Below are 14,099 nucleotides of genomic sequence, written 5' to 3' on the forward strand. Positions count from 1 at the left end.
TTCTTTATTGGATGTCAGACACTATGAATTTTACCTCGTTGGGTACTGGATAATTTTGGGCTCCTATACATATTCTTGGGCTTTGTTCTAGGATGCAGTTCAATTTTGGGAAAACAGTTTGATCCTTTTAGGGTTTGCTTTTATGATTTGCTAGGAAGGTCTGTGTTGTACTACTACTGAGCTGTGCTCAGTTGAGGGCTTATTATTGCTCACTACTGAGGCCAGACCTTTCTGAGTGCTCTCCCTGGTGTCTGTGTCTCATTGGGCATCCCCTCTGGGGTGGAGCAGACATGTATGAGTGCAGAGGATTCTTATCTTTAATTCTTTTGGGTGATTCTTTCTCGAGTCTATTTCCTCACACATATGCACCATTCAGTACCCACTGGATGCTTGGGGAGGACCCTCTGCAGATCTCAGCATTCTTCCTCCATGCTCTTCACTTTGGTACTCAATCCTGAGAATTTGAATCACCTTGGTCTCCCTCCACTCTCAGCTCCGTTTCCTGGGCACAGGAATCCACTGGGCTTTCTCAGCTTCTCATGCTTGTGGCCTAGCCTGGGAACACTCTCAGGGAAATGGCCAGAGGTCTTTGCATGGTTTGTTTCATTTGCTTCCTATCTCACAAAATCACTGTCCTTTGTTGCTTGATGCGTCTTGACAACCAATGTTTCATATATTTTGTCTGTCTTTGTTGTTGCTATCATTTCTGGCAAAAAAGTGATAAAGGGCAAATCTGGTCCCTATTATTCCAGGAGGAGTGGAAATGGAGTAGTAGTATATATTTAAGATTAAACAATTAAAAAAAAATGCTTAAATCCTTAATTCTTAATATATGTCTAAATTCAGATTCAGTGCCCAAACTGACATGTTAAAAGCCCAATAATGTTTCTGAGCTATGAAATTATGTAGTGGTCCCAAGATGTAGAAAAGGCTTCTCAGATTCTAAGTAGTGCTTTGAAATATTCCTGACTCCACTCCATTTCTGAGGGCTAATGTTTTAGTCAGCTTTTCATTGCTGTGACCAAAAGAGCTGATAACAATTTAGAAGAGAAAAACTTTATTTTGCCTTTGGTGTCAGAGGTTCAGTCCATGGTCAGCTGATTCCACAACTCTAGGCTTGGGGTGAGGCAGAATATCCTGTTCTTGTGAAGCAGAATTAATATTGTTGAAGTGGCTGTACTACCAAAAGCAATTAACAGATTCAATGCAATCCCCATCAAATACCAATGGCATTCTTCACAGAACTAGAAAAAACAGTCCTTAAATTCTTTGGAAGAACAAAAGACCAAGAATAACAAAAGCAATTATGAGCAAGAAGAGTGATATAGGAGACTTCACTATACCTGATCTCAAATTATACTACTGAGCTACAGTAACAAAAACACCATGGTATTGTCACCAAAACAGGCAAGAAGACCAAGAGAACAGAATAGAAGACACAGAGACAAGTCCACATGCTTATAGTCATCTGATATTTGACAAAGGTGTCAAAATATATCTTGGGGAAAAGAAAACGTTTTTAACAAATGGTGCTGGGAAAACTGGATATCCATATGTAGATGAATGAAATTAGATCCCTCTCACCCTACACAAAGTCAAATCAAAATGAGTCAAAGACTTAGGAATTAGACCAGGAACCTTGCAACTGCTAGAAGGAAACATAGAGTCAACTCTCCATCATATAGGTGCAGGCACCAACTTCCTCAAGACTCCTAAAGTTCAAGAAATAAAACCAAGAATCAATTAGTAGGGTGCCATCAAATTAATAAGCTTCTGCATAGCAAAGGAAACGAGTGTGAAGAGAGAATCTACAGAGTGGGAGAAAATCTTTGTCAGCTGCTCCTCTGACAGGGGCTTAATATCTAGAATATATAAAGAAGTCAAACAACTTACTACCAAAAAACGCCCCCCAAATAACCAAATCAATAAATGGGCAAAAGACATTTCTCAAAAGAAGAAACATAATCAGTCAACAAATACATCGGGGAAAAAAAGGTCAACATCTCTAGCAATCAGGGAAATGCAAATCAAAACTACTCTAAGATTTTATCTCACTCTTGTCAGAATGGCAATTATCAAGAGCACAAAGTAATAAATGCTGGCTAGGATGTGTAGAAAAAGGGACCCTGACACATTGTTGGTGGAACTGTAAATTAGTACACCTACTCTGGAAAGCAGCATGGAGACTCCTCAAAAAATTAGGAATGGAACCTTCATATGATCTAGCTATCTCACTCCTCTGCATTTATCCAAAAGAACTAAAATCAGCATATTATAGCAATACAGCTGCTTCAATGTTTATAGGAGCACAATTCACAACAGTCAAATTATGATATTGGTCCAGATACCCATCAATAAATTAATGGATCAAGAAAATGTGATATATATATATATATATCTCACATATATATACCATATATATATATACACACACACATATATACCATACACACACAATGGAGTTTACTGAGCCATTAAGAAGAATGAAATTATGGCATTCACTATTAAGTGAATGGAAACAGAGAACATCATGCTAACTGAAATAAGCCAGACTTAGAAAATCAAGGGTTGAATGTTTTCTGTTATATATGAAAGCGAGAGCAGAATGAGGGAAAGAAGGTGGGGGGAGGGCATCAGATATGATAAATATATAGGGAAGATCAGTGAAGTAGAAGGAGATAGGTAGGGAGAAAGGATAGAAAAGGAGAATAAATATGGAATGAATCTAACAAAATCATGTTACATGCATATTTAAGTGTACCACAGGAGATACATTGTTATATATATATATATACACACACATATATATATATACACATATATATACAGTACTTATCTATCTATATAAATATATATAGTACCAATCGAAAAAAATAAACAAACAAAAGGAGATCAGTAGAATAGAGGAAGAAGAATAGAGGGAAGGAGGAGAGGAGGGAAAAGGGAGGAGGAACAGGGATTGAAATAAAATTCCATGCATGTATGATTTTGTCAAAATGAACCCAACTACTACGTATGACTATAATGCTCTGATTTTTTTTTAAAAATGCTGTGTGCCAGAATTATCTTCTTCCTGACAATGGACACTTAGAGAGGGCTAAGAGCATGCCTCCCACACCACACACACTCTTTTTTGAAAACACTTCATTCAAGTAGATTAACATACCCATCTTGCTTGCTTCATTTGACAAGAACAAGAAGTTTACACGCTGTAACAGATAAGGTAGATTGGTTCTCAATACTATTTCTAGCTTTTTCTAGGGTACCTTCTTGTATTGCAAAAATAGGAAAACTAAAAATGACTTTTTTAAAAATATTTTTTTAGTCGTGATGGACATTTATTTTTATTTATTTATATGCAGTGCTGAGAATCAAACCCAGTGCCTCACACACGCTAGCGAATGCTCTACCACTGAGCCACAACCCCAGCCCCTAAAAATGACTTTTAATATGATTTAGGTTCCACTAGACAGAAGCCATCATGCAAGAAGGGAATTTGAAACTGAGTTAAGTGAGAAGAGAGGCGCATGGCATTCATTTTACTGGTACAAATGGCAGTAGGTATAGAATGGCTTTGAAGCTGACTGTTCCATGGGTGTTACTGAGCCACAGAGTATGGCTAAGTCAGTAAGTTCTAGATATTTCTAGTATATATGAAAGCAACCTGGCAGCAGCCCTGAATTCCTAACAGGCTGAGATTATGATATTCTAGAGCAGTGGTTCTCAACCAGGGGTTATTTTGTTCCCAGGAGAGCTTTTAACAAATCTGGAGGTATTCCTTTTGGACATAACTGAGGGCATGTTACCAGTACCTTGTGGATAGACAACAGGTTGTTATTAGACATCCACAATACACAGGACAGTCTTTCCACAAAGAATTATCCAGTCTACAATCTCAACAGGGTCTGTCGATCCTAGAGCCAGAATTTTGGACAGAGGTGTTCCAATTCCTTGAGTTCCCTGTTGTGGCAAAACAGCCCTTTCTTCAGAGGGCCAATTTTTTTTTTTTAGCTTGTCTTTATTGTTTTACATTTATATTAGGCTAGATTTATTCCTGGGAGAATCTTTTTCTTCTGTGCGCTTTTTTTTTTTTTTAATCTCCTCTTCCAAGTTAGTAAAAATTTGTCTTTTTCAATAAGTATCATAATGTGGCAGGGGTATTACTGGTTTAATCTGACTGTGACAAGTACAATGATGCAATTTTGGGGCTTTTTTTCCCCAAATGTACTCAAGGAACAGAGAATCAACATCTAAACTCTGACATTTAGCATTGCTTTCTGCATTTTTAAGCATGTGCAGCAAACATTCAACTTTTTCTCTGGGCCACTGACCATGTGTCCAGACCCACTGTTTGGCCTAAGCCAACCCCACTGTTGAACCAGGGAATGGGACACTTGGCTTCTGTAATTGACATTTTTCATATACTTGGTGTTTGTATATGCATATCCTTGATGACCTGGACAATTTCACAGATGTTCTTGAAATAAACAGATTGGAACATGTTGATTTGCACAATTTTGAGGGCCTTCTGGGTCAAGTGAGGAGTGAACTATTTTCAGACATAGTTTTAGGCTGCTTGTGGAAAGAGTAGAGGGTTGCTTCTGCAGTGTCATTCTGAGACTTATTACTAAAGGTCCAACATAAAACTTGCTTTTTCACGACCCATTATTTTATTTATTTGTATGCAGCACTGAGAATTGAACCCAGTGCCTCACACATGTTAGGCAAGTGTTCTACCACTGAGCCACAAGCCCAGCCCAAAACTTGCTTTTTCAAAGCCTAATACCTTGGATTAAATTCCTTTGCTTTTTAAAATACCCAGAATAGTGTTTAATCTGCTACTTTCCTGATACACGTGGTACTGCATGAACTGATCCCATATGATCCCTCCATTGAAAAAAAATGCATAAAATGTAATTTTGTGCTAATGAGCCATGACAAGTTTTAAGCTCTTGCACATTTCTTTTTTTTTTTTTTTTTTTTTTTGGTGCTGGGGATCGAACCCAGGGCCTTGTGTCTTGCACATTTCTTTGTCTCTCTTCTTTTACCCACAAAAATGTCTACTGGTCTACATTTAGAATCAGGTAAACACCCTTGCTCCAAGGATTTTAAGAGACAACAAAACCAAGATACATCAAAGATAAAAAGGGGATGAAAGGGAATTTTCATGACTTAACAATAAATGAATGCCAGTAAACCATTTTAAATAAACAAGCCCAGTGCAGTGATGCACATCTGTAATCCAGTGATTCATGAGGATGAGGCAGGAAGATTGCAAGTTTGGGGCTAGCCTGAGCCACGTAGTAAAACCCTGTTTCTACCACACACACACACACACACACACACCAAAAAAAAAGAAAAGAAAGAAAGAAAGAAAAAAAGAAAATAGGGGCTGGGAATCTAAGGCCTAGAGTGGGGATATAAAGATTAGTTAATAGGGGCAGCATGGCATAGTGATGGAGAGCAAGGACTCTGTCAAGAATAGTTTGGAGCCAGGCATGGTGTTCATGCCTATAATCCCAGTGACTAGGAAGCTGATATAGGAGGATCACACCCTGTCTCAAAATTAAAAGTGAAAAGGACTGGTGATGTAGCTCAGTGGCAAAAGGACTCCTGAGTTTAATCTCCAGTACTAAAAAAAATAAGGTGGTTTGGGTTCATATCCTGGCTCTGTTTCCTGGAGTAGCTGTTTAATTTCATCTTTAAGTTGTATCACACAGTGTTGTACAGATTAAATTAGTTAATATATGTGAAACACTTAAACAATGTTTGATGCATAGTTAAGGTATTTAAATGTTTGTTAAGTAAACTAAAAATGGAGGTGGAACTTCAACTGGTTGGTGTGAGTATAATTAAATGATAGAAGAGATTTCTAGTGTCCTATACCTCTGTGCCAATTTAGCACCTACAAGCCACTTGATAACTGGCCTATAAAAGGATCTTTAAACACCAACAAATACTTATTGCAACTAATAGTTACATTAGCAGTAGCAAATAGCAATGCTGGAAGATGGGAAGGAAACTGGCTTGACTGCCATGCAAGCTGATATTGAGGAAGAGTGACATAAAATGCTGGTATAGTAAGGCAAGGGCATGGGAGGGGAGTTTTGAATAACCTCCTAAATAGACTGGGTTTTCACTTCTAAGAAATTGGGATACCACCAGAGGGTGTCCAGCAGATGAGTGCCATAGATAAAGTGATATTTTAGAAATAGCACTCAGGGTGATTAGCACTCAGGTGTAGGCTAGTATCGTACACCTCTATGCCAACTTGGCACCTACAAGCCACTTGATAACTGGCCTATAAAAGGATGCTTTAAACACCCACAAATACTTATTGCAACTATGTGGCCTTCTTTTATTCTGACATTTCTGCCCTGCCCTAAACAGCTTCAGTGGACCTGCAGTTGGGTAAGGAAGTTTGGAATTTAGTTGCAATTAACTATATTAAATGTTGGCTTAGGGTTGGGGATATAAGTCAGTGGTAGAGTACTTACCTCATATGCATGAGTCCCTGTCACCCTCTGATGTCATTCTCACAACTGGTCATCCCAAAGGATGAACTAGGCATGGATTATTGTTTTGTTTTGTTTTGTTTTTTTTTTTTTTTCCTATATGATAGGAGAAAAAGACTTTGAGTAACTTACTCAAAAAGAGGATAATTGCAAATTTCTTTTAGTTTTCTGAATGAAGCCGGGGGCACTTGGGAATGAAGATGCCAAAAACATCTAGGAAAAAAACTATGGGGTTCTAGGGTGAGGTGGAATAAGAGAGGGAAACATCATAGATATTCCCTGGATTTGGTGTTGGTGTTTGGTTTGGTGGTATCATTGACTGAGAGAAGGAAAAGGGACTCAGGGCAGGGGTGTCAAAGCCACCTACATAATTTATGTGACCTGAAGTAAAATACAAATTCAAAAGTGAAATTGATCATTTTTTTGTATATGTGTGAATATGCCAAAATGAAGCATTTTATTTTGTGTAATTGAGATGCCCCAATAACAAATCAAATAAATAAAATTTAAAAATAAAATTTAAGGGCCTACATTCAAAAAACTCTTTATTCCCTTTCCCCACAATCTCCTTCTCCCTCTGTTTGTTGTGATGACCTTTATTTTTTATTTAATATCACTTTCCCTTGGTTTCAGAGATATACATAGGGTGAGTGCAGACCCTCAGAGACTTCTGGGTCCCTTACTTCATGATGGGGCATAGAGCTGTCAGGTTCCCAGTTTCTGCCAACCAGGGGCCAACACCCCTATAAGGCAAGCCAGGAGCTGGGTGTGGTGGTACATGCCTAAAATTCCAGCTACTTGGGAGGCTGAGGCAGGAGAATTGCAAGTTGGAGACCAGTCTGACCAATTTAATAAGACCTTATCTCAAAATAAAACTAAAAGTGGTAGAGTGCTTGCCTATCATGCACAAGGACTTGGGTTCAATCCCTAGTACATCAATAAAAGACAAGTCAGGCTTCCCCACTTCCCAAGGGCACATAGTTCTAACCCACAGCAGATGGTAACTCCCAAGAATAATACTACTTCTGTGTTATGAAGTAATATCACATGCTAGAAACCTGGATGGGGATGGGTTAGAGACTTGCTCTGCCAAGATACCCCCTGAATGTGCTGTGGCACTGCCAGTCTGAGGCTAGGATGGCCACTGAGGTGCCCTTAGTACTAGTGTGAGTATACCCAACACTGCCCTTCCCCATGCCCATTCCAAGGCCCAAGACCTCATCACTGGGGACAGAAGTGGGCAGAAGTCATGGGGGATGGGAGGGGAAGCCTGTGGGCTAGCAGGCAGGAGCAGTAGGATGAGAGCTGGTTCCAGGGATGCAAAGGGGTCACGAGAGGCAGGATGGTATTTGAACTGAAGCTCCAAGTGTCCAACACGAGCTCCATTATCCCATAGGACTTCACTTACAAACATGAATTGAAGATAAAGGTGTTAAGAATTTTCAAAACAGCTATCAAAGAGCATTAAACTCCAAGCACTAGGCTCTTCTGAGACCAGAGCCCCGTGCATTGTGCTGATTGCCCACCAGTGATTATGAACCAAATGTTTACCTTCCCCTAGAATTCATATGTTGAAGCCCTAACCACAGTTTAACTGTATTTGGAAATAAAGGGTTTAAGAAGTAATTAAGATTTAATGAGTTTACAAAGTTAGGCTCCTAATTCAATAAGACTGATATCCTTATAGGAAGATACACCATAGATAACAGCTCTTCCTTTCTCTGTCTCTCTCCCTCTCTCTCTCCTTCTCTCTCTTTATGAGTAGGTGATAATGAAAAGCCTTGTGACTACATGGTGAAAAAATAGTTGTCTGCAATCCAGGAATAGTGTCCTCACTGGAACCCAAGCATGATCTCAGATTTCCTGCCTCCAGAACTGTAAGAAAATAGATTTCTATTATTTAAGCCACCATATGGTGGTTAGGATATTCTGTTAAAGCAGCCCAAGCTGACTAATACCTGTGTGAAACCAAAACTGGGAGAAAGTTGTTTGAGAAAATCATGAATTCCATTATGGACCTATTAGGTAAGGGACCTAATATAACCTAAGTTGTATTCAACTAGCAATTCCTTATCCATGGACTTATAGATCCAGTGGCTAAGAGTGAGTCTAGAAATACCAGTTTGGGAGTAACTAATATATAAACAGTAATTAGATCCATGGGAGTGGATGAGATCACTCAGGCATAGTGTTTTAAGTGAGAAGAGAATGAGGTTAGAAACCAAGGTGCACAGGTGGCAACATTTAAGAGATTGACAGAAGTGAAGAGACCACAGCGAAGACAGAGAGGGAAAGATGAGAAAAAAAGGGGGAGGAAATCAAAGAATGGAGTATGGTGTTGTGGGAAACAAAGAAAGTTAGAAATGAGCTTGTCAATGCTGTTAAAGGTCAAGATTGGAAATGTCTTGTGGATTTAGTTGTAGGAGCAATTTGGTTTGAGGGATAAAATCAGAAGCCACACTGGGACATGTTGGAGAACACATGAATGAGAAAAAGTATAGGGAAATCCTATGTCAATCTGGCTGCATCAAATTTGCCTAGGGAGCTTATGTATAAGAATTCCTGGACTCTTTGTCAAGAGATAATTGTTTGAAGCTGGGCACAGTGGTACATGCCTATAATCCCAGTGACTCAGGAGGCTGAAGTAGGAGTATTGCAAGTTTAAGGACAGCCTGGGAAACCTAATGAGACCCTGAGTTCAATCTCCAGTAACACACACAAAAGGGATTGAGATAGATTATAATTTAGTATAGCTTGGGATGGGTCCTAAAATCTCTGCATGCCTCTGATGCTCTGGCAGCTTTGGGGAGTATCAACAGAATGCAAATAACATAAGTTGCATTGAGAGACCTGGGTTCCCATTCTCACTCTGAATATTTCATCTATTTGAGCTAGAACAAGATACTTAAAACTCTTTAAGTCTCTTTCACAAAAATGGAAATAATCAATTCCCAGCACCAAAATAATAATAATAATAATAATAATAATAATAATAATAATAATAATAATAGAAGTAAGAGTCCTTCCTTGTGTTACTGACTTGCAGATTGGAGATAATATATAAGTCATTTGGCAAAGAGTAAATGTCTAGTCAATAGTAGTCAATGCAACTTATAAGTGGATATAATGAATGAACACTGTGCTCTTAATAAATACTTGACTGTGAGGGCAGGAGAAAGAAGGATCTATAACTACATGTATACCAAGAGTCAAAGAGGGGTAATGTTTGTCTTGTCTTGATATTTTTGTGAGAGCATGTCTATAAACTGAGAGGCAAGAGAGGCAGATGAGGTAGGATGATCCCAGATCTCTGAGTTAGAGAATTATCAAATCACAGATGAATTATCTGGATGTGAGAAGAAATCCCTGGGATAAAGTTAGTTGACATGGGGGCAGGACATTCGGGGTTTACTCCTGATAATCCCATTTTTGTCTATGAAGTAGGAGGTACTATATGCTGAGAGAGGTAGGATTCTTGAGAAGAGGCACAGATTTGGAAAGATTGTGTTGGGAGTTTGAGGAATGGGAAAGCTAGATGACAAAAGATAACTTGAAAGGATAACAAGAAGTGCCAAAGCCTTTGCTTAGGCTGGAGACTGCTGATTTCTTTATCACTCTGTCTGTCTCTGTCTCTCCTTTCTTTATCTCATAAGTGGTTTAAGCTAGTCTTTGTATGTTTTTTTTTGAATAATAAATATACTACTGACATTTTCTGAATAGTTAATCTCTACCAGCCACTGTACTATGCATGTTGCTTGTATTATCTCATTTAATGTGTCATATAAGTACCATCCATTATTCCTATTTTACAGAGGATGAACTGGGGCCTAGAGAGGTTAACAAACTTGCCCAAGACTACACAGTTCATTAGCTTAAGAGTAAGATCTCAACTTCAGATCTGATTCCAGAGCTTCTTTTCTTAACTATAGCATATGACACATTAATTGGGATTAGATTTTGAGCAAACATGTGGCTCTAATAAGATAGGGGGTTATTCTTTTTCATGTAATGGAAGTTCAGAGGCAGGCAGCTGTGCAATCATCAGGTACCTAGGCTCCTTCTATCTTTCTTATCTACTATCTTATCATGTGGCTTTCATCTATAAGGTTGCTTCATGGTCCCAACCGGCTCCTGGAGTTCCAACCTTCATGTCTACATTCCAAAAACAAGAAGGTACAAGAAGCAAAAGGAAACATGTCAAGGTCTGTCCTTCATTTGAAGAGTTTTCCTGCAGGTTCTATATAATATCTTCTGCTTACATCTCATTGATGGTCTCCCTACATTCAAGAGAACCTTGAGTATATCATTCTAAGGGCACATTTTTTATCCAGAATAAATTAGGTTCTGTTTTTGAGAAGGAAAGAGCAGATATGGGGTGAGCAACAAGCACTATTTGTCATATAAGGATTCCCACATATAGCTGAAGATTAGGGGAAAAGGTGCTTATTTCATTCCCATGCAATCTGGGGAGCTCTTGCTCAGCTTTCCAACCTCAAAACGTGGACAACTCTCTCAGTAGTAGATTTGTAGTAGAATATTTCAATAATTCCTCAACATGAATGAAAGCTTGCACAAGTAAGAAAACTTCTGGCTCCTAATTATGGAAAATGGAACTCAAACTGGATTAACTAATACAGTTCTTGATAAGGTTAGCTAGTAAAGTACAGAGGCAGGTTGGGCCATGGAGGCATTTCAGGCAGAATGGTTCCCAATAAAATTTGAAGTTAAATGTTTCTTTGTCACATCCACAGGGAGCGAATGAGTCTGGATTCCCAGTGTTCTCCTTTAAGAACAAGGAAAAACTTTCCCCCAAATCTTTATTCCAACCTCTCAGACCCATTAGTTACAATGGGATAAAATGCCCCTTCTTAAAGTAGGCATGAACAGAGGATGAGAATACCTTTAGAGTAATCAGGCCATACCCCTTAAGGTGAGTTCAGTTCCCCAGTCACATTGCTGCTGGAGAGAGGTGGAGTAGATACTGGAACATCAACCACAATTTTATCTATGGAATTTTCCCACAAAACAGCAGGGGGAATTTTTCAGAAGACAGTTTTATATTATAGTATTATCATAAAATATAATGTATTACAATGTTCTTGATTAATGGTTGAAAATATTTATTCCTTATAGATGGAGCTATCTTGGAAATGGTTAAAAAAAGGAATTTATGAAATTAGAATGAGGGACTAGGAGTATACATCAGTGGTAGAGCATTTGCTTAGTATTCATGAAGACCTGGGTTGATCCCCAGCACCGCGCGCGGGCGCGCACGCGCGCACACACACACACACACACACACACACACACACACAAATACATACACAAACACAAGGAAATTAAAATGAGAACATTGAAATAAATTGAAAATGGGAGTACAGCTATGTAGATTCATAACCTTACTGTTGTATTTGGCAAGAGCTTCATTTCTCACTGTACAGAAAAACTGCTATTTTTCTAAGAAAATTTTGTAAGTATGTGGTTAACTCTGACCCTTCGCAGATTTAAAACTATATTTAAATTCACATTTAAAGTTGATGAACTAATATAAATATGGAAAAGAATGAAGTCTACAACCTAAGAGTAGTAAAAATGGTTATATTTCTGTAGCTCCAGTTTCCATCATAGAGGTGCTGCTGTGCAAGCAGCAATTCCCCCCCTCTCACCCTCTCCTCTGTCTCCTGTCTATGGAGTCACAATGACTTAGCTGAATACTGAGGCGGGGAAAAGAAACTGGACAGGGACCAGACAGGTATATCCAGTCAGAAAGTCTACAATTACTAATTGGATTTTCCAGCTTATTTACATTTATTACTACTGCTATACTTGGATTTATGTTTTTATCTGCAAGAAGAGAATAAATTGATTTTTTAAATAAATAAAATATTTCAAATTTTCACCCTTCATTCATCTTAAAGCTTTTTATATACCTATCAAAGTAAGTTGCAGCATTGGTATACTCACTGCCGCCATATTTCCATGTAGTTTTTATTTTTAATTTGTATATTTTCCATTTCTAGAATGTCCATTTTGCTTCTTGTCCATACAGTGATTTCTGATGGTCTCTTGATCATCACTCGTCTTTCTAGTTTACTCCTTTATTTCCTGAATAATTAGCCATATTTACTTTAAAATCTGTATCAAAAGTTGTCACATTTAGCAATTAAAACCAGGTGCAATGGTGCACACCTGTAATCACAGTGACCTGGGAGACTGAGGCAGGAGGATCATGAATTCAAGGACAACCTCAGCAACTTAGCAAGACCCTGTCTCAAAATAAAAATAAAAATTGAAATGTGGCTCAGTTGTAAGGTGCCCCAGTACCAAAAAAAAAAAAAAAAAAGGCAATTATAAATAAAGAATGTCAAATTAAATTTGAATTTCAGGTAAAAAAACAAATACTTTTTAAAGTATAAAGATGACCCAAATGTTGCACAGGACATATTATGCTAAAAATTGATTCACTACTTATCTGAAATTCTAATTTAAATGGACACCTCATATCTTATCTGGCTACTATCCGATAACTCCTGTATCTGAAGTCTTTGTTGGATTGATTGACTTGTATGATTGAATTTGTTCATGTACATGGTGATTTAGGATTGTTAGCTCATCTTTGTCTAAGTTTCTCTGTCAGGTTTCTTCCAGGTCTAGATCCAGAGTACATTTCTCCAGGGAGAGTTTGCATCTGCTTCTGCTACATGTCTGGGCCACCATAGATCTAGTCCATTTTACTTTTATTTTTTGTTTGGTTTTGTTGGGAATTGAACCCAGGGCCTCCCACATGCTAATCACATCCTCTGCCACAGGGCTATATACCTCTAGCCCCCATCTGTTCTACTTCAAACTAAAATTCTTAGTTATGGTTTTCTGTACCATGTAAAGAGTGGAAATTTGGGCCAGAAACCTTCCAAAGGGCCCTAAAATGTCAGGGAAATGTTTCCCTTTCTTTTGAAAAGTTCTGCCCAAACACAATATGGAAACAATTTTCATTGCTGTCTGCCTCTTCTTGTATGTCTTCTCCTAGTTCATTCTTTTTCTTAAAGTCTTACCGTTGCTGAATCCTGGTTTTACTGTTTTGGTGAGAGAGTAACTCCCCACCGGCACAGACTCAATCCTGGTACCTGGTGCCTCACATAGAGGCTCTGCCTCATTATAGAGAAGCTTCAATGTCTATTTACTTAATGTTTGTGGACTTCTGGACTGGATCATTCCTGCCATCTAAGGAATTCCACTGAAGTCTTCAGATGCATCCATTTATTTAAATGAATGATTTTAATACTTTGGTTGTTTTTTGAGGTCTTTCGTTGACCCTCCAGTTAACCTAATTGCTAGAACCTATGTTAATGATTCATCAAACAACCCTTTGCTTTTGCAAAGTTAAACCCTTGCTTCAGGTATTATTCAATATAGGGATCCAAATGAGGCAAATCCTGATTACAAACATTTGTGAAACAAAATAAACAAAATTCCTTTCAGAATTCTATCTTACCTTCAGAAACTAATCCTTTTCTAGGTGTGCCACATAGCACAAAAGTAAATCAATCAATGAGGGGATGGGGTTTTAGCTCAATGGTAGAGCGT

Source organism: Sciurus vulgaris (assembly GCF_902686455.1).
Source record: "Sciurus vulgaris genome assembly, chromosome: 5".
NCBI lineage: Eukaryota > Metazoa > Chordata > Mammalia > Rodentia > Sciuridae > Sciurus > Sciurus vulgaris.